Source organism: Manacus vitellinus, unplaced genomic scaffold (genome assembly GCF_001715985.3).
Source record: "Manacus vitellinus isolate BGI_N305 unplaced genomic scaffold, ASM171598v3 scaffold_1_pilon, whole genome shotgun sequence".
Taxonomy (NCBI): domain Eukaryota; kingdom Metazoa; phylum Chordata; class Aves; order Passeriformes; family Pipridae; genus Manacus; species Manacus vitellinus.
The window spans coordinates 41,672,153-41,692,465 of NW_021939396.1; the positions used below are offsets into that span (position 1 = coordinate 41,672,153).

A 20,313-nucleotide genomic window follows, 5' to 3' on the forward strand; every position below is an offset into this window, starting at 1 on the left:
TCCTTTGCAGTTGCAATAGACAGCCAGGAACTGCCTGTGCATGCAACAGCTGTTTCCATCATTGTTCTCCTAATGAAATGTAGTTCCCATCAAAACTGAAGCACTAAACGGTCCCAATTGCAAGCCAGCAAGAGTCAAAGTAACGTAGCACAAAATAACATTGCAATCTAAATACTTTTCTCAAACTGTTCTGCCTAATCTCACATTAGCATATGTCATTCACCATTTATGCAGAGTTAATTTCAGTTCTTTTACAGCAAGGATTTACATTTTCTCTTCTTTAAAGGAGTGCTCATTATAAGGAAGATCAGGGCAGTACGCGGAATCTTTCAGCAACTCATTTCAAGTGCCTTGTGGTCAACAGAGAAGCTGTAGATATTTACTCTGTGGAAAAATGTGAGTGATCATGGTGACAGCTCGATGGCTTCTTAGCAGACCATGTTCAGGGGCTTAGGTTTAAAAAAAAAAACAAACCAAAAAAAAAGACAACAGAAACCTTTGCCACAGAATTGGCGTCATTTCTGATAGCAGTGTTTTGACACCAGCCTGGCAGAGACATGTAAGCAAAGCCCTGATGTTTGCTGTTTGCACAGACAGCTTCTTGCAGGTAGCCAGCTCAGAACTAGCCAGCTACAGACCTGTGAGGTATAATACAAATAAACAGTCCTAATCACAATATGCAGTATAGGCAACAAAGCCAGAAAAAGAAAAAAAGAAGAAAAATAATGCATGCCAAAACATGAAAGAATAAAGTAGGTGAAACATTCTACTACTAATGCTTTACAAAAGTGTAAGAAGACCATCCTGTTCAGAGAAATGCTCCTCATCTTCTCTTTCACATGAAAAGCAGGACAAACAGATTACAAGAAATCTAGAAATCAAGATGCTAAGTTTCAAATAGTAAAAAATTATAAAATTGAAACTGATAGGACTTGCACAAAATGGTTCTGCTCCTCACTGAGTCGCTCTTCTAAAGCGAGTGCACACACACAGTATGTCATCTCAATGTCTAACCAAATCACATTTACTCTTCTGTTTTAAAGAGTTTTTTAATTTGTGAAACCAAAAACCCCCTAATGCAAGGACGTCAAGTAAGCCTCCTTGCAGGCAGGTGATACCTTTTTTTTTTTGACTAAGCTTTTAGTATGGTTCTTTACCCAGAATGCCACTAGTATAGCTCTGCTAATGGGAGAGACAGAAGAAAAATGGGTGATAAGGGCCTTTAGTCACTAATTTTTTGAATAAAAGATGAATCTTCTTCTTACTATATCCCTTATCACTGCTAATGTAGAGAGCTGAACTACAAATTAATGGTAAATTCTAAACTGTCCAAGCAGAGACAAAGCCTCTTTTTACTATGGGAATCCAGAAATGGTTAGAAATCAGTGTGGACTGACAAGGTGTATTATCTGGATTGTAAATAGATCAAAGTACCTGAAGTTCTTCGTATCAACTAAAACCTGAGCTTTGTGGGTGATATTCCTCATCTTTGGCATACACGTTTGAGTCAGTAAATTACCTTAATTTGATTTTCAAAAAACCTCTCAGGGTTTACCTGCTGAAGAATCCCCTTTTTTATGAAACGTAAGGAATTAAGAAGTAATTACACTACATTTACACATTTCTAAACAATGGGTTGCCTTTTGCTAAGGGTACTGGATCCCTTAATCCTTTCTTAATCTAATCAAACAAATTGGCAATAAATAAAGCACAAAAGGACATGACAGCAAAAGGGAGAGGTTGCAAGGAAAACAAAGCAAGTTTCAGACTGCTCCTCAAACCAGTGATCTAGGGCAGGCAAAATAAAATCTATCACTCAATTCCAATGGAACAGGGGAGTAAAGGGTATCCTTCTAAGCTTTCACGCAAAGATATAAGACAATAATTCATCATAACACGGTGCCTCAAGCTCCAGTATCAGGCAGTGAGACAACCACAAAATATATGGATTTTAAAAAATGCCTTATTTTTACATTTTTAAAAGGTCTGAGAGCATATAGTTATCATTTGAATTGATTTACACATCTAGTAGCATTTGATGTTTGTTTGAAGTCAAGTGCTCAATAAGTACTGAAAAAACTCCAAAACATTTGGGTCATGAAACAAAAGTAAAAAAAAAATCTTCCCTCAGTAGTGTAAGGAAAAAAAGAACAGTGAAATCATTCAAGTAGCTCCATATTGCAAGTGTTTCAGTTTGGGCTACTGACAGTTTTTTTACACAAACCCTTCCATCAGCTTCCTAATAGAAGGACTTACTAAGTGAAAAGATGCTTTAAGTCTTGGAGAAAAGACACAAGGACAGATTTTTCTCAAGTTGCCTTCAAGGTCAAACCATGGCATTGTAAACCTCATGAGCAACATAGCATGCCTCTATCCCAGAGTTCAAGTGTTCAAGGGAGAACAGGAAAGTGCTATGTCGCAAGAGGGGTTTCTGTCCTGGAAAAAAAGAGCCTGGCTTCCCAAAACCATCAGCCAGAAGCATCAGGACTGGGCAAACCCCCACCTCTTTCTGAGCAAGCAGCCTTGACACTGAGGTTGGCACATATTAGCCCCTATTAGGATTGCTACAGCTGGTAAGGCTTTCAGTTTCTTTTTTTTCCCCCTCAGAAAGGCTTGTTTGCCTGGGCCAAAATGAGCTTTGACAAGTGCCAGTTCTGAGCTTTTGTATTTAAAACCAAGCTGAGCATATACTTCGTATTTTACTTTTTTTTTCAGACATAACTCCTGAGAGAGCAACCCAAGCTAAAATGCAACACTTTGTAAATCAGAAAGGTTTATCTTTACTTGGCGTTGGGTCAACTACAATGGTTTAAAGCTATTTCTTCTTCATTTCACTGTCATCCAGCCACCAGCTTTGTTCAAAACAAAGATATTAAGGACAGCAGCAGCTTTCACTGTAACAGTGAAAAATCCAGTAAGAGCAAAAATTGCTAGGCATGTGCTTGGTTGGTAGCAGGCAACAGGAACTTTTAATCGTCTAACTGATAAGTATTTGCTTTTAAAAATGTCAATGAAAAATTAATATAAACAGTGTTATAATCCTTGATCACGCAAGATTCCCAGAAATGTGATGACGATTTGCTTTAATGGTAACCATAAAACAAACAAAAATTCCAAGATTCTGTGATCAGCCTATGCAGGCTCTTTTTTAAACTATATTTCACTGTTCTGTGATTAAACCTTTCCTTCTAAATCATGATCTTTGTGATACGTTTTTGTTTCTACTTAAACTCAGATACAGTTTCTCAAACTCGAGATAAAAAATTCAGCTTTCCAACAACCAGAAACAAAATCCATCTTTTGGACTATAACCTCCTAAAGCACTTATTTAGAAGTATATGGCCACAAAAAAAAAAAAAAACAAGCGATGATTGAATGTCTTTAGTCTTTACTTAGTTGTCACAAAGTGAGAAATTTATAATTTCTTCAACGAAATTTTAACACTTTGGAAGAAATCAAGCATTTTTTTGTGTGGAAAAAGAACACATCGCTTCCAAATTAAGAAACAGTGGTGAAAATTACTTACAGTCCCCACTTTACCTAGACTCTAGTAACTAGAGTGCTGAGTCATAAATTAAACTGGTGCTCTGACCTTTAAGGAACAACTGAGATCATAATAAACACGTCTCGTATTTTCGCTTGAGTCCAAGCAGAGGAAGTCTCACAGCTCCTTGAAAAGCCTCAGGAGATGGAGTTTCTTAAAGCATACATAAAACTGATTAGTGTTCAGAGTAACTAATAACATGTGAAAAAGAGAACACACTTAATTTACTTTGAATTTTCACTCTTTCCCTTCTCATATATGATTAAAGTTAAAAAAGAACTGATACTAAAAATTAACCAGGCATGTGAAGAACCACCAAAACCACACAAAACCACCTGAGCATAGACTGGACAGTACAATAGCTATGTGCAACCACGCAAGACCTGGGATTTAATTTTTGTTCAGGAAATTACAGAGACTTCTTACCTAGAAACAAAAATTTTAATGATGTATGTCCCATGAAGGTATCCTTGAAGATAAAAAATTTTGAGGACAGAAAAGTTAGGAACTACCTTTCTTCACCAAATTTGCAAATGGGAACTTTTTCCCATTATGTGTCATATGCTCATTTTCTCCTCTCAGTTACATCTTCCCTCAACCCAAACAAAACTAGATTCTTTCTACAGAAGTCCCTCAAACACGCTATGTGTGCTATGTCTACATTGAGGGCTGGTATACTTGTAGAGAAGCCTGTGTTCATGCATGCCTTTCAACCTTTTATCTGTCAACATGAACTTTTTTGTCCTTACCAGTTTGGTTACAAACATCATATTTCACTATATAGGCATAGTTACATCAGTATAAGTACACAATTTATTCTAAATCAATTTATTCTTCAACAGGGTGTACTATAAGCTACTGTCTTCATAAGTATAAGTCTGCTACACTGCTAACATATTTTATAACAAGGCTTTCTATTTTGGTTTGGTTGATGTTAAGCTGTGTTAAGAGGTTAGTACTCCACTACCTAGCAGAGTATACAGTTGTAACAGGTTACAGGCAACTTTCAGTCAAATGGATGTAAATAAATTCAGCAAACAAGATACAAATGCTTTCTTGAAACCCCTTCCAGAAAAAAACTTCTCAGATAAAAGCAGAAGGCTAGATGACTATTCAGCTAGATGGTCTATCTATGGTCTGGTTAACCCTAAAAAGGGGAGGGAGGGCCTAGACCTGCTCCCTACTTGTGTGTGAGCTGGTTCAGTCTGCTCATCCAGGGAACTACTAATGCAGAGCTGGTGAATGGAAACTGCTTCCAGAAGAGTGTGATGTGTGCTGGAGATGGCACAGGCAAAATGGCAAGAACACATACCCCACCCCTCCAGGCAGCAGCCAGGGCTCTTTGCTCAAGAATGGAGCTAAAAAGCACCATAAAAGAATCCAGCTTCAATTGGAAAAAAAAAAAAAAAAAGTGTGCAAGCAGATGTCACAGTACAAGATGAACATCAATGTAGCTCATTTTAGGTGCTTCTCATTGGCCTTTCCACCTAGTTAAATTATCAGCTAGACAGTAGACTCCCAGGAACACAGATCATAAAGACAGGAATGATAACATGTATCAAAGACTTCGGGCATTAACAGTAATAACAAGAAACAGGAACACAACAATAAATATCAAATACTGTCACAGCTCTCTGTTTAACTAAATGCAAAACAAGTTATTTACATTATGTAATGGAGTCGTAAAGCACTTTCACTCTTGCTTGTGAATAAGAAATTGCAGTCTTGTATCTCTGCAGTTTGAAATGCCTCTCAATGCCTTTAGCGAGCTCACCAAAAAGGCTCACTATTGTATCACATGTTGAATCACGTGTTGGCCCTGGCATGGTGTGTAAATGAACTCACTGACCTCTTTGGGTTTTCCCCTTTATTTTCCCTGATCTTTAATGAGGATATCGAGCTCACAGGGAGCAGCAGGCAGGAGATTGTGCTGTACTTTCACAATGGGAAAGAAGCCAAAATACAGGCACAATGACTGGATTCAGTACTTTCAAGCAAACACAGCAGAACTGCATACATCCTCCTCCAGGAAAAACGTTTTCCACCACCACTTTACCAGGAAACCTCTCAAAACCAAGGCTGGGCTATCCCCTCATTCATTTTTCACACTTCGCTATTAAAGCTATTCTCCCACAAGAAAGGCTTTCCTGTTAGAGAAGCTTCCAAAATTGCTTAAGAGCTATTTGCTTTGGTTTGTTATGATGATTTCATGCTGTAATATTCTAAATATTATGTATGGTCTTAAATATTGGGCTCTTACACTGAACATTTTGGTAAAAATATGGTTAACTGTACATACTCAGAAAATATTAGAGGAAGAAAATGAAGGGAACATTAGTCAGTAAAACACAAACTTATATATTAAAATATCTCAAAGTTCACAGTATATTCATTTTCTGGGTTAAAATGGATCCCATTTGACACAGACTGTACATGCTTAATTACAATTTTCTTTATGTTCCATCTACCTTTTCCTTAATTAGTATCTCTTTAGCTGCTTATAACATGGACAAATTACTTGGTCTGAGCTGAAGTTCTCTTTCCTCTTAAATACAGAGCAAATTTCTCTGAGTAGTTGGTGGGAAATAAATTTAGATGTGTTCTATGTTCTCACATTCCACATGAACAAGTATATCCTAAGGACAAGTCTGCACATGCCTCTAGAGAGAGGAGCTGACTGCTCATAAAGGAGCAGCCAGAAGCATCTTTAGGTCTTTCTCAATGTGTTGCTGGTCCTGGGAACTACAGCAGCTTCTGACACAGCTCATCCAAACTCTTCAAGAAGAGCGGACTTTCTCCCTACCTTTCTGGCCTTCCCTCAAGCCCAGGCAAGCGATTTACTAACATAAATTTTACTTACTAATATTCCAGTGAAACTACGAATCACTGTTATTTTCATTTTTTTATATGCCAAATTAAGGCTCACAATTGATAGCTTGCTAGAGATTTTATGGGAAGCCTGTGGCATAAGCCAAAAGAAATCAAGAACATAAAGAGTATTTCAAAAACAAAGTCTGTTTTTCCTCATCTAGTAGTCTTTGATTATGATTCTCCCTTATACTACAAGACATTCAAGTGTGTGTCAAGAGTCAGCAGAGAAAGGGATGAGATTTTGACCACATGACTGGCATACAGCCAGCTGTATGACATGCACTACTACATAGTGGCAGAATTCGAGGTCACAGCATATGATCCTCCTCTGTCCCTGGACAAACTGTGAAACCAGGAGGGCTTTAGCAGAGTTGAGATTTCATGCACTTAAATATAGGATTGCCTAAAAAAACATTCTGCCTCTGTGCTGTCACAGTTAGGTATCCAGGCTGGCTGGCATCTTCCTTCTCAACTCCAAAATCAGGTTAACAGTATCTTAAAAATTTTTTCAAATACTTGCTAGGCCATGGAATTTTCCATTTGCAATGTTATATTTTTGAGAAATTTGAGGTTATTGCCCAAAATCTTTGCTCCAGGCCACTAACTCTTCGTTACCAGTTCAGAGAGTTTACAGGAAAGGTGTATCAATTCAGACAGCAATAATTTCCATGCAGGTTAAAACAAAACAAAACAAAATAAGCATGTTTAAGACCAAGGGGATATTCTTCCCTCATAGGAACTAGTGAGGAAGTATTTTCCTTGGCTGGAAAAGAATAAACTTGCATTTTCTTATTCTTTCTCAAAACAGGGAGACGGGAAAGAGGAGATAGAGGGCAGGGAGAGAATTAATCAAGATAATATTTGCTCGTGTTTATATTCTGAAACAAAGGGAAATAAAAATACACGAAGACATATTACATGATGAAGATAGGAAGTAACTTGCTACATAGCAGAATTATTGGAGTCACATCTCAGTTGTAAGAGACAGGGATACAAACACAGATTATTTCAAATGAGGTTACTAGTGTTTCACTGTTAGGGAAATACAGGATGCTAAGAAGGAAGTAAAAACTAATAACATTGTTTGTTTTGAAGATAATATATTTTGACAAGTCTGAGGAAGGGTTATCAAGAGGAAAGTTGTATATCCTGACAATAATGGACTCTATGAATACCTTACAGATGAGGAGATTCTAATCATGTTTGTTTTTATATAAGACAAAAACTAACTTGCTGCTCATAGTGCCGTAGTTTGAAGTTGCTTCTATAAAAACAAATATGACACAATGAAAAACTGCTAAAAGATTCACTGAGCTACGGAATGTCCTTCCTGCTCACCCTGGCTCACTTTTCACTTCGAAACGTAAAAGGAATGTCACGCATTTGTAAACTATGTCTGGGAGTAAAGCCTCAAGTATCATGAATAAAAACACTCAAGTTCTCTACTATACCAATAAAAATGCTACGTGACTTCTATTCAAGCACAAGCTCAGATGTTTCTAAATACAGATGGTATCCATCACATGAAGGAAGAACATCAGTTATTGCATTTGACATCTTTCTTGGGAACTGCACCCCTCCTCACTGAGCAGAACAAAGTCTCTGGCATACTAGAAGTTGTCAAGACTTTCTGTTTCTCTGTCCTCGATGCAATGTACATTCTCTAAGGAGAGAGGAAAACAAGAAAGGGAAAAATTTGTAAAGCAACCATCCATTCCGTATGCTACACCAATTGATTTCCAGCTCAGTTTTTATTACCTAATCTTACTGCAACCCTGTCTCCAGGCAATTACATATTGAAATACATATTCACAGCTCAGTTTTTCATTTGTATACAACAAATATTTGTAAAAACCCTGCTGTTCACAGGTTGGCCATTTGCTGCTTCTATTCAAAAGAGCAAGCTGTAACAGTGTGCTAAAAGTTGTCCAAACCTGACTGGGTCTGACTGATCTGTTGCTCTGGCCTGCTTATACTTCCCAGCTCTAACCTGGCCCTGTAGAGGAGCAATATAAAACTATACACGAGCCTGCTTACTTCTCCTGGAAGCAAACCTCAGCACTCGAGCTGTATGCTGGGGAGATCAACAGTCTGCAATTGCTGTGGTGTGTGCACTTTCTTCTATCTATGTGATAAGTCTATTCTATCACTTCACCAAAATTAAGCCTGAAGGAACCAGGAATTCTCAATTTACAGCAATGAGGTAAAGGATCACCATCTTACATTCCTTAGCTCACATATACAAGTTTTTTTAATGCGTCCATGTCATGGTCAACTTGGAACCTGTTCCTCTATATAAAGTTACAGTGTTTAAGACTAGTTTCCCTACTTATCATTCCAAGTATCTGTTTGCTGTACCATCAAGTATATGGTACGGTAAAAGTTGTCAAGAGATTTCCAGGGTAGCCATGGGAATGAAAACACCTATTCTCAAGTTAATACATACCAGCTACAAGGAAACAATATTAGCATTTTAGCACAGTTTTAAAGACTAGCAGAGAAAGGATGCAGTCGGACAAGGTCTAGAACTTTGACAGCTGCAACAGTGGCTACGCAGAGCAACACCCAGGTATTTAAAAGCCTAACATCCATCTTTTTTTTTCTTTCTTCTCCTTAGTGTTTAAAAGGCAGCTTATTGTCTGGGTTTTATCCGTTTACAAGTGTGCATCTGTGTATATGTATGACAACAGGAATTCTCAAAGCAAGCCAAACTGAGAAAGATGGATTGGTCTGATGTCTGGTCATTCATGGGTGTGTCCACACCAGTTCTGCAGTTCAGATCAGTGGTGTGCTTTTGTGGTAAATCTCTCCAGCTTTCCTGAGCTTTGGTTTGGATTGTAGAGCAGCTTTCTGAGCTCACACAATGGATTCTTTTCATACAAAACTAAACCTGAAGACGCGTTCTAACTACTAAAAGGCATTTAGTCCACCATGAGCAGACTACAGCCTGTCTTGAGTAAAAGCCCACAATGCACAGAGCAGGACCAAATCTCCCACACCAACTTTTACTCCACAAAGTGCTCCTACCACATCACATTACTTGCTAGTACAGACATCTTTGTGTCAAAACCATGTTCCTGTTCCTTGGAAAGTTTGTCTTCTATACACACAATTCCACCCGCATCCTTTGATAGCTTCTTTACTTCAGAAAGACATATTAGAGTGGAAGACCATGAAGGCAGAAAGACAGACAAATTTTCCCAGCTGTACAGTAGCACAGATGTTTTGAAACAGACAATGGAATCAATGCCACAAGAAGGAAATCACTAAACTATGCTGTTCACAGTATGCAGCAGTGCTCAGGCACAAGGATGATCAGAGTTTGGTGTGAATATTTATTAATAATGAAGCCCTTAGCCTACAACCAGCAATGCTGGCACAGGTCTTCTCGACAGCTGTATATATACTCATTTTTTTGACATATTGATTACTGGGGCCATATCACACATCCCAAAGCAGTGTGACATCACATTCAACTCCTTGCTACTTTGCAAGAGGCAAACCTTGATTTAGGTAAAGTTTTAAATGATAGTTTGACACAGCTTCTAATTTTGATCATACCATGGAATCATTACAGTAATCAAAAGAAAACACTGGAAAAAGATTAAAACTCAGAGACAAGACTTAAAAACCAGGAGAACTGAAAAGATGACTGAAGAGGCTTACCAGGAGTTGAGATGAGGTTGAGACACCTGGAGACCCTCATGAAATAATGGTAAGCTATTTTTTTCTTAACCACTTGTTCTTTCCTTCTATCCTCAGTCTCCCTGGATTATTTACTGGTTTAAACAAAATGTGACATTTCTATTCACTGTTTCAAACTGCTTATAAGTATCAGTCTACACCCATGAAATTTCATATATTCAGACACACACATACTTGTGTCTGGTCTGCATATTCTTTAAAATTTCTCACAAATGGTTCCTCTAGTCTTTACTAAAACAATTGATTGACTTAATGGCACTACTTAGGATACTCAAATTCTGATCACTGATTTTTAAAATGTCTTATTTTTTACCACCGTAATCTCATCTTTACATAGAAATCAATATATGATCCACCCTATCCAGTAAACAGTAAAGTAACATGCAGTGCAGTTCTTGAGCTGAGTTGTTCTGAACTCCAACACAGACTAATGGATAAACAGAGTAAAAGATAATTAATGAGAATGCTATCACACAAGTGATGATAATGAGTAGCTGACTACTCAAGGTTTATCATTAAACTGGCTTTCTTGCTCTTTTTGGGCACCCACTAAAATCACAAAGAATTGGGTTGTCATGATGACCCTAAGTGAAGTCACAGGAAGGGTGTAAGAAGAAATTGCTCAGGATCAAAAGTAAAAATTATTTAAGACAATCATACAATAACAAAAAGTAGTATTTCAACTGAAGCATAGACGTGAATTGCTGAGATTTCACACAGCTACCAAGACTGTAGTGCAACTAGCAGCAAAACATATCAAATAGTGGAGAGATCAGAAAGCTATGCAAGAACAGGTAGCATGAGGAGACCAAGTTATCTGAGAAGGCACAAGCTTACACTGCCACAAGCAGAAAGCTCTTTGCAGGGCATGTCTGTATTAAAGACAGGAACCAGACCGTTTAGTATGATATTACTAGAAAGGACTCCTGGATTCTACTAGGGCAGATTCAATTACAAAAAGCTGACTGTAAAATGAGATGTTCTTACTACATTGATACATGTTGTACCAAGATGTTCCCTGGAAAGCTGGACAACGTTCAGGCATAATTGACTTTTTTTAAAAGTTTGGGGACAGAATCTTCACAAAAAGGTACATTCTGTGCCTCATCCAAACTAGAAAAGGGACAAGCAGCTGAGGATTGTAGAATGGGTTATCTGAAGTCAGGCAATCTAGTTGAGGCATGTCTACCCAGGTCGGATGACACATCTATCTAAAAGGGGTCACAAGCAAGGCTGTTAGTTCATGGCTCTTATCCTGAATTTACTGACAGGTGGCTAGAAATAATGTGTGGCCTATATTATTTTCCCAATATAGTGGTGGGTGCCAGGACACAACTCTTTTAAGAGATTATGCAGCTGCTATAAAATCCTGGAGGGAACTGGCAGATATGGGTAGGAGAACAGCTTTCTCTTGAAGGTGGGTAGCTGGTGAGGTTAGAGTCATTACTAAAAGTGCATTGTATTGTGAAATTTTGTGATAGATGTGCAGCCTACTATTATATCTGCCCGCAAAAATCACCAGCAGCTCATGCGCCCTCATCGTATTTACATTAAAATGACTAAGACTGGGACTTTTTCACAGTGGTGAGCTAATAAATGAGTTCACTGCACATCGTGGAAACAGTCTTGTCCTATGTTCCTGTACTTCCTGCACAGAATTACCCTTTTCCTCTTTGTTGTCATTGGATGAGGACCCTGTTGGACATGTAACGTCACAGGGCAAAAACTGAGGAGAGCAGTTAAAAATGATTCACCTACAAAAGGGAAATGTACTTTCTCAGGGAAGTTGTGCACCAGATCTTCTTAAGCCAGATGCTGCAGGGTTGTTGCAAGATGTGTGGGTTTTTTTTTTTTTTTTTTTTTTTTGTATTTGCAAAATGTGCTAATTTATGCTACAGGTTAAAGAATTATTCGTTGTGGTTAGGAGCAGTCTGCAGATCATTCATAGAGTCATAGTTCTCTAGTAAGCTGTAAAAAAGGGCTGCAAACAGCTCTACAGGCAGAGGTACAGAGCCGTGAATGAAGAACAGTAAATTTTAGAAATTATAAGCAAGAGTAATAAAGTTTTTACAAACTTGTATCTCACTAGTGATACTCTCTGGGAGATCATCCCAAAGTGCTCACTGCTTGTTCAACAGAAAAACAATACATACGCCCAAGATGATGTTAAAAAAATGTACTGAATGGGGGGGAGGGGGAGAGGAAGAACTTTGCCCCTTTGCCTCTACAATCTGATCACTAAAATTGTATTTTGAGAGGTGGTACAGCTTGAAATGACTTCTCCCTCAATCTTATTTCTGACAGACATTAGCAGAAAGCAGTATAGGGCATTTTCTGTTCAGAAAGAAAAAAACCAAAAATACACAGAGAATTACTTGTGAAGTGACTGCTAAAACAAGAGAGGACAAAACCAAAGCATCAAGCTTTTACAACGATCTCCTAATACCAGCAATCAAATACCTGGCTACATTTCAGCTCCAACAATTGCAGCTGCAGTCCCACCTCAGTATAAGTGAGAAATACAAGCAAGTAAGTGCCAACTGGGTTTCAGTCTCAAATACTTCAGTATCTCCTGCCCTGAAGGACATTTTGAACTGCAGTGGTGGTAAAAGCCTTCCTGCATGAACTCCTTAAGGCTCCTTTACAACAACCCCTTTACTGAGGAAACAGAGAAGTGTCTGTATTTTAGCAAAACAACCTGTTTTCCAAGTTCTAAAAATAGAAAAGAAAAAAAATATTAAAACTGTCTGTCATTTTGAAAGCACTCACAAGCATTTCATCCTAAGCAACACAGCCTCCCCCCTTGCTAAAAATAAAACAGTACATTACAGCAACATTTTTTGCTGGCTTCAGCCAAGGACTTGAAAACCTCCCCTCAGCCCAGACAGGCCGTAAGCTGTGAGTCAGCACTTCTCAGCATTTCTGGAAATTCCTCAGCAGAGCATCCACCCTGTAGCAGGAAGCTGCCTGTTCACTTTAGCTGGTACCAGGAAACGGACGGGTGGTCATGGACCTCACCTGAGGTGGGGACACAGCTCAAGAAAATTTCACCAAAACTACCAAACGTTCCCCGTCCCACCAGCTTCCCACACCACCACCGAATACACTGCCTGGGAATAAATTCAGTACCTCCTCAGTTGGCACCCAACTACAACTATGTGCAGTTTCAAAGAACAGGAAATATAAGATTTAATTTTAAAAAAAAATTAACGTTGGACAAAGGCACTGACAAGTTTCTCTGGTGCAATTTTAATGGTATGGGCTCTCCCAGAATATAGAGGCAGCTCCACTCCAACAGCCACAGGCAGGATCTGTCTCCTGCCCAAAGAAGTCTGCATTAATTCAAAACAGCCATGCCCCTCCAGGTAAAGAGGGGGTTCTCCAGTGCTTACAGAGAAAGTGATTCCACTCTCAAGAGGATGAAGAAGTCATGGGTTGCTAATTGAAAGGACACATGAACACAGCTCCATCTCTCCCTCCAACAGTCCTTGCTTCCCACAGAAAAATCTTACAAGCCACATACAACACCGTGTCACGATGGGAGACAGATCCCGTGCCTGTCTGGGGGACACCCCAAATCTGCCTCTGCCTGTACAGGCTATGGTGGTGTTGAGTATCTCATCCCCACTGGGCACAAACCAGAATCACAGAATCATAGAATCAGCTGGGTTGGAAAGGACCTCTGAGATCATCAAATCCAACCCTTGAAGTCCCCACAGAAGCTCTTGGTGCTCAATAGTCTCAAATGTGTGCAACCACCAAGGTGGAGATACTGCTCTTGAAATGGAGATATAACATGCTCTCGGGTCCATGGAAGGATGTAAAGCAGTTATTTCACAAGTACTGCCTGTGGTGAACGCAATTCCTACATTACCCGCCTTGGACTGAGCATCCACTCTTGTTTTGCTTTAAACACATGCTCTGACAGGGACATTAAAGAGGGAGAGTTAAGGGAATAGGAAGTACTTGGTGAACATCAGTAATTGCATGTTCTGACCTCTCCAGCTTACATCATATGTGTTATCCAACAACCACAAATCAAGAAGGAAACCCAATTTAAGGACATTAATTTTCAGCACAACACGTATGTTAAAACTAACAGAACAAGACAAATGTTGACGTTTTCCCGCTTGTTTCTTGCTTTAATATATGTGGCTATTCTCCCAGAAAAATCTTGTCTTCTTTTTTTTTTTTTTTTAATGAACATTTGTATAAAGGAAGCTGCCTAAAGTTGGGTACAAAAAAATGTTTTTCTCGACTGTTTTTAAATACGGAGCAATGAGATTAAAGCGAGGCAGACAGCCAAATACCTCAGCCATCACAGTCATTAATAAACGCGTTTAACATTCGTGCAGCTTTCGAATGCAGAACATCTGGTTCTAATTCCCAATCTGGCTTTTAATAAAAGTGCCTCCCCCACAATACTTTTATTATAAAGTGTTCTTTTCCTCCGTAGGCTCTCCCCCCCCCCCCCCCCCTTTTTTTTTTTTCTTTTTGGAAGCGGCTGTTCCTTCCTTCTTGCTGGAAGCCACCTGACCACTGCCAGGAAGAGGAATGCAAAACATTCCCAGGAGCAGCTCCTGACGTCAGGGCGGCAGCATTCCTACTCCTCCTCCTCCCACCGCGGCCGAGCCCGGAAAGCCCAGGCCTGGTCCAGCCGCCTGCCCCGTGCCTGCTCTGGGGTTTTCTTGCTCCCCCCACGAACACGGAGATAGAATAAACCTGGGATGGGGCTACGGTGCCCTGGCCAGGTGCCCTGCCGTGGTTCATGCTGCTCCAGAGCCGCTCCACATACCCCTTCTCCCTGCCCTTTAACAGGAGTCTCTGCTTTGGATAAACTTCAGGCCCCCAGTAGGCTTGAAGCAGCTGAGACGCTGACTTTTACGATTCTTTCCTTTTACTTCTAATTTGTTCACTCGAAGGCAGGCGGCAGGAGGGTGCCAAGGAAAACAGGGACACGCTGCTGCAGGACAGTTGTTTTTTCACTCCTGAGACATTCACAAGAGACATGACATGATACCCAGGCAGGCAGCCTGCATCCAACACGGCTCTGGAACATGGATCTTCTCAGTTTCTCTTTTCATACAGGATCTATCTTCTAACACATAACAGAAGCATTTCAACTCTGCAACTCTCTAATTTCATTTATCAGAACACATTAACAATTACTGGCATTTTTTTATATTCTACTCTTGAACTACCTGTTAGCAAAACTTATACAAGAGATTCTTGGTGGAGTTGCAGTCCTCAAGTTTAGTTTACTCCTTTCAGTATGTTTAGCCCAGTTAGTCTGATACTTTTGGGACATACATTTTTAAAATTCTATAATATGTTCTGCCTGGAAAAAAAAAAGTATCTCTTTGTATTTTAGTAAATAACCCTATCAAAGACAGTGAAGAGTAAAAGAAATCCCAGTAGCTGTTATCAGATCCATGATAAAACTGAGTTTCCTGATGCCACCATGCCAAGGGAGCAGGATGGTCCCTTGGGAAGATAAAAAAAAAAGAGTATGGAAAACCCTTCATTTCTAGAGGATATGAATAAAGAGCACTGCATGAAACACTTTCCCGTTTCACATGTCTCTAATTATTTAACAAGAAGTATAAAATACATAATTTCATCACTCCAAAACCAACAAAACCCTGATGTGTGGATATTAGTTTAATCATAATTTTCTAAGGAATACAAAGGAAGCCAAAACTCATCCCGAGTAGCTAAGGCATATGACTGGTGGTAGTAAAGTATTCACATATATCAATTTCCCCGCAAATATTTACATAATAAACATAAATCTCCCAATGTTGACTGACCACACTGAAAAAATACAAGTCTGGAAACACTAAGCAAGACAGTTGCATCCCTTTCAATATTAATTGCAATTAATCAGCTGTTAGGGTTATACTGTCTGTCCAGCTGAAGTCCTAAGCATGAAGATTCAAATTACTACAAAACTCTCAGTTCCTCAGCTTCTCACTCCATTTGTGGCAAATTAAGAAATAAAACAAGTTTGGGTTTTCTCCTAATGTAGGGACTTGTTACCAAGAGGTCAAACAAGTGTCTGCCCTCTGGCCAACCTCATGCCATCTACCACTTTTTTAAGGAAACCTGCTCTCTGAAGAACCACAGGGTAAGTAAACACACTGCTTTCCTGGTGAGAAGCCTGCAAATGTTGGTTACACCAGCTGGCCACATCTGACCAGCTAAAACCCCAAATCACCTTTTTTGCTCTCTTCTTCAGAGGTCACTAATATTCAAGTGACGTATCATATAAACAAAGTGGTATAGTTGAGAAAGTGACAAGACTCATTAATTTTATTCCATAAAATTTGATGGGGCCCTGGAAAAACATTAGTCAACTTCCTGCAGCCGTTGCAGCCAGTGGCTACTAAAAAAACCAGCTGATTTGTACTTTTATATATACAGATACAAATTTAACTGAAGTTCACTGATGTCAGACAGCCATCAGTATACATGGCTATTAAAAATAATACCTTTTTTTCAAGTTTTGCAACAAAGTGAGAAAAAAGTACAAGACATTTCTATCACTGAAAAAAATTGAAGTAGAGAAGAAATGTAAAAAAAAATTATATTCCCTAAATAAAATATAAGTAGTGGCTCAGTAGAAGCCACTACTAAATATTTCCTAAGCTAAATAGCAAAGAAAGTGAAACGTCCTTAGTACCTTCTGAAATTAGGCACAAGCTAAGATGGCCCTGTAGCAACTGAAGAATACTATACACCTTTTGGTTCTAGACATTTTTTTCTCCATTTTCTATTTTATAGTACATGCAGAGAGAGATATACACAAGGTTTTTTCAGCTATATATTAGGTATTTAAAAATTCTCCTTTTTTCCCCCTTTGGATTTTTTCTCAGTAATTTTATCTTATCAAAATGTAAACACATGCAAATCATACTAGGTCATTTCTGAAAAGTAGACATTAGAATTTCTGAAGGATGAAAATTTAAAAATGTTTGACTATTTAATCCCTAGTACTGAAGTTTGGAGGGGGATTAGAACAGGCACAGCGTAGAGGTGATGAGAACTGGGGTGTGTTCTCAGCTTCCCTTCCTCTTGTGTTTTAGCTGCTTATTCATTCTATTATTCTTTTATCACCAGGAATAACATTGGGATGCCAAAAGCATAAATGAAATCACAGTGAGAACTTCCTTCTATGCATGGTACACAGAATTAATCTTCAGGTGTGTTTCAGGAGGCTGCCTCAAGAACCTATAACTCAGGAGCCTTGTCCCAAGCATGCACTGCCATTCAGTCATAGCCAACTTTCTCCTGGCAAAGTCTGGCGAGTGATTTGACCTCCATAGATGAAGTAGACACTAGCTTGGAAATTCAGTCTCTGAAGACTAAAAATTCTTTATTAAAAGATTCTTTTTCATCAAAAATGTACACAGAGTAACACAGTGATAGATATTTGCTGTGGCAGAACCACAGCAGTTTACATAAGTTCTAGAGGGAGAAGCATCTTTCTTTCCTTGAACTTACAGAAAAGGGATTAATTCATGAGTAGCAAGCTTTAGAAAACAATGGGTGCAGAGGAAAAGAGATCAGAAAATTGAGTTAATGACCAGAGAAAAACACATCAATTGTCTTTTCCTGGTTACTTTTTCTATACCTTTCTTGCTTAGACTGCCATTTGAGTGGATAATTTTTTCATCAAGACTAAAATGTCAATTGATATCAGCGTGCTCTGTGACACCTGAAATACTGTTAACTGCAAAGGATCAGATGCAGGGAAAAAAACCTCCTTAATTTCATAGCTCACTTTTACATCTGGTAAGTGAAACAGCCTAGACACCAGCTGCTAATGATGCATAGCCCTGCCTACAAAGGGCTAAAAGCAGAGCCTCCTGAGAACCAAACTGCCCCTGAAGTTTTGGAAGGCTGTACTGGAAGAAAGTGTCAATTCCTTCACAGCTCCTCACTTTTGCACACAACCTACACAAACTCTGTTTTGAAGCCTGTCCATACTTTTTTGGAGTACAGTCCCTCCTCTTCCCTCTGGTTTTAATTTTCACGTGTCTCTGTTTTCTGCTGCTGGCTGGACCTGGCAGTGGAAGTGCTGAACAACGGGAGTGGATCCAGCCCTGTTGCTGACTCAGGTGTGAGAGCCTGTGCTCATCAGATTTTGCTGCTGCATTCCAGATTTTGGTACCCAAAAAAATTCAGATACTTATCTAAACCAAACTTCCTGAGGGTGAACTATCCCTAGGACTAAGAGACATAGCACTAAGAGATTAAGGCCAATATGCACTTGAGCAAGAGCCCATCAGCATGCAGGAGACAGCATGCCAACTGCACTTAAAGCAATGCCTACCTACAGAACTTGAACTTTGTCTGCTTGGGTAAATTACCCAGTTAATTACCCTGGTATTCATGTTTGCATTCAAAAAAAGGATTTGCAGAGATGAGGTCAAATCATTACACTGTTCCATTAAAACCTTTATTTTAGGCAAATGCACTTCAGAAAAATTCTTTTGTCATGTAAAATGGAACCATCTGTACATAAATTTGTAGAACGATTTTGATGTTCAGTTTATTAATATAATTATGTCATTACTAAGCTGTTTACAGTTTTAGGCTCCTAATAGCTATGGGGGCTTGTTAACAATACTCTGAAATCACAGGGAAGTCTCTTCTTTCTCTTTGGTTTGAAAAGAGAAAACAAAATTCATTTCCATGTTTAATATTTGCATGTAGCATCTATTTCCTTTAATGTGAAAATTTTATGATCACGAAGCTTTTGCCTCAGCCAAATTATTATCACAACAGTGTAAGACTGCATTATTTAGCAGTGTTTAAAGAAAGTCCCAAGGTGAAGTATTTCACTTTATTCCTAAAGCAGGAAGATTGTTACTGCAATTACTACAAAAAGAAATAATTACAAAAATTACAGTGGTAATAATCTACCATATCTTAAATTGTTTCCTCTTTGGAGTTGGAGATGATTGTTTTCCAGTTTAAGTTTTGAAAAGCAAAATTCTTCCACACAGCACAGCAAAACACAAAGCTTTTGCTGGCTTGTCATTTGATTTGGAGAGACAGGATGTAGCAGATTCTGCCAAACTTCTCAAAATCCCAACTGGTTTCTGAAAGCCTGTCTTTAATTTTTTTTAGTACTAAGGAGTCATTATCTATGGTTCTCATGGACAACTACTGGAGCATTTGTACAATAAAGTGGTGGTAGGCAAAGTATCCACATAGAAACAGATTTTGGTACCCAGCAAACAATCTTTGTTTAAAAGAGATCAAAGCAGTATTAGAAACTTTCAGTGTCTATTTAATGTAGGGAGTGGCATACCCAATACACCAGCCAGGAAGGGGGACACATACACACAACTTCACAGATTGATTATTTAAAGTCTCGGAAGTTGAAAAGTATTAGGTACATTACCTCTGCCTTCCTACCTTATGAAAAACAAGTAACTAGATAAGAAGTCCAACAAAATTGTCATCTGTGTTGCAAATAAAGTTAAGTAGGAAGGTGGGGGATTACAAGGTAATGTCATCCAATTTGCTCTCTGCTTACCGTAAAGTATATGAAGAATATTTTATTTTTTTTTACCCATTTGACCTCCTAAATGGATAAAATCTATTACATCTTATCAGAGAGGCTTGGTAAGGAATAAGAGGTGAACCCAGTAATTAAATATGTTGAAAGGTTCCATGATAATTTAAAATCAATGATGGATTTACCAGAGCAGAATCAAGAGAGTCAAGAGGAAAGGAATGGGGTAACAAAAACCAAAAACTTTTGTACTTGCCCTCGAGGGTGGAGAATTAGCATTAGACAGAATAAAATATTAAAAATCACAAGCCACAACAGTCTTTGAGAGGATCATTTGAGGAAGTTAAAAATTCAAGCAGTTAGTGGAAATATGAAAAGAAAAACATCCCCACCAAACCCAGGAACAGGTCTGTTAGGCTTTTAACAGGTTAAAAGCCTGTCAGAGCCAGGAGGTAGCTCTTAACAGAACTGTGGCATGCAGGGAAGTTCTCGGTTTCTCCCCTGGCAAGCTCAGTTCAAAGCAAAGTTTGTAAACATCCCAGGGGAGGGGGCAGAAAACGACACTGGGTTTCAGAAACATTTACGAGTATTTTGCAGAAACGAAACTTCACTTAAAGCGATCAGTTTCGCTCTCCCGGGTGGGGGATGGCTGTCAGCGTGCAAGTTC

General features: G+C 38.9%; 1 protein-coding gene and 1 long non-coding RNA gene across 2 annotated transcripts in view; one reads left to right on the top strand and one right to left on the bottom strand.

Moving 5' to 3' along the window:
• Positions 1 to 20,313, bottom strand: part of SPIDR (scaffold protein involved in DNA repair) — a 194,452-nt gene that overhangs the window by 90,515 nt on the left and 83,624 nt on the right. The gene's annotated exons all lie outside the window — the stretch shown is intronic.
• LOC108641048 lies at positions 8,877 to 12,921 on the top strand. Its single transcript, XR_001921708.2, has 3 exons — positions 8,877 to 8,984; positions 9,993 to 10,130; positions 12,425 to 12,921. It is a non-coding gene; the product is annotated as an uncharacterized LOC108641048 (long non-coding RNA).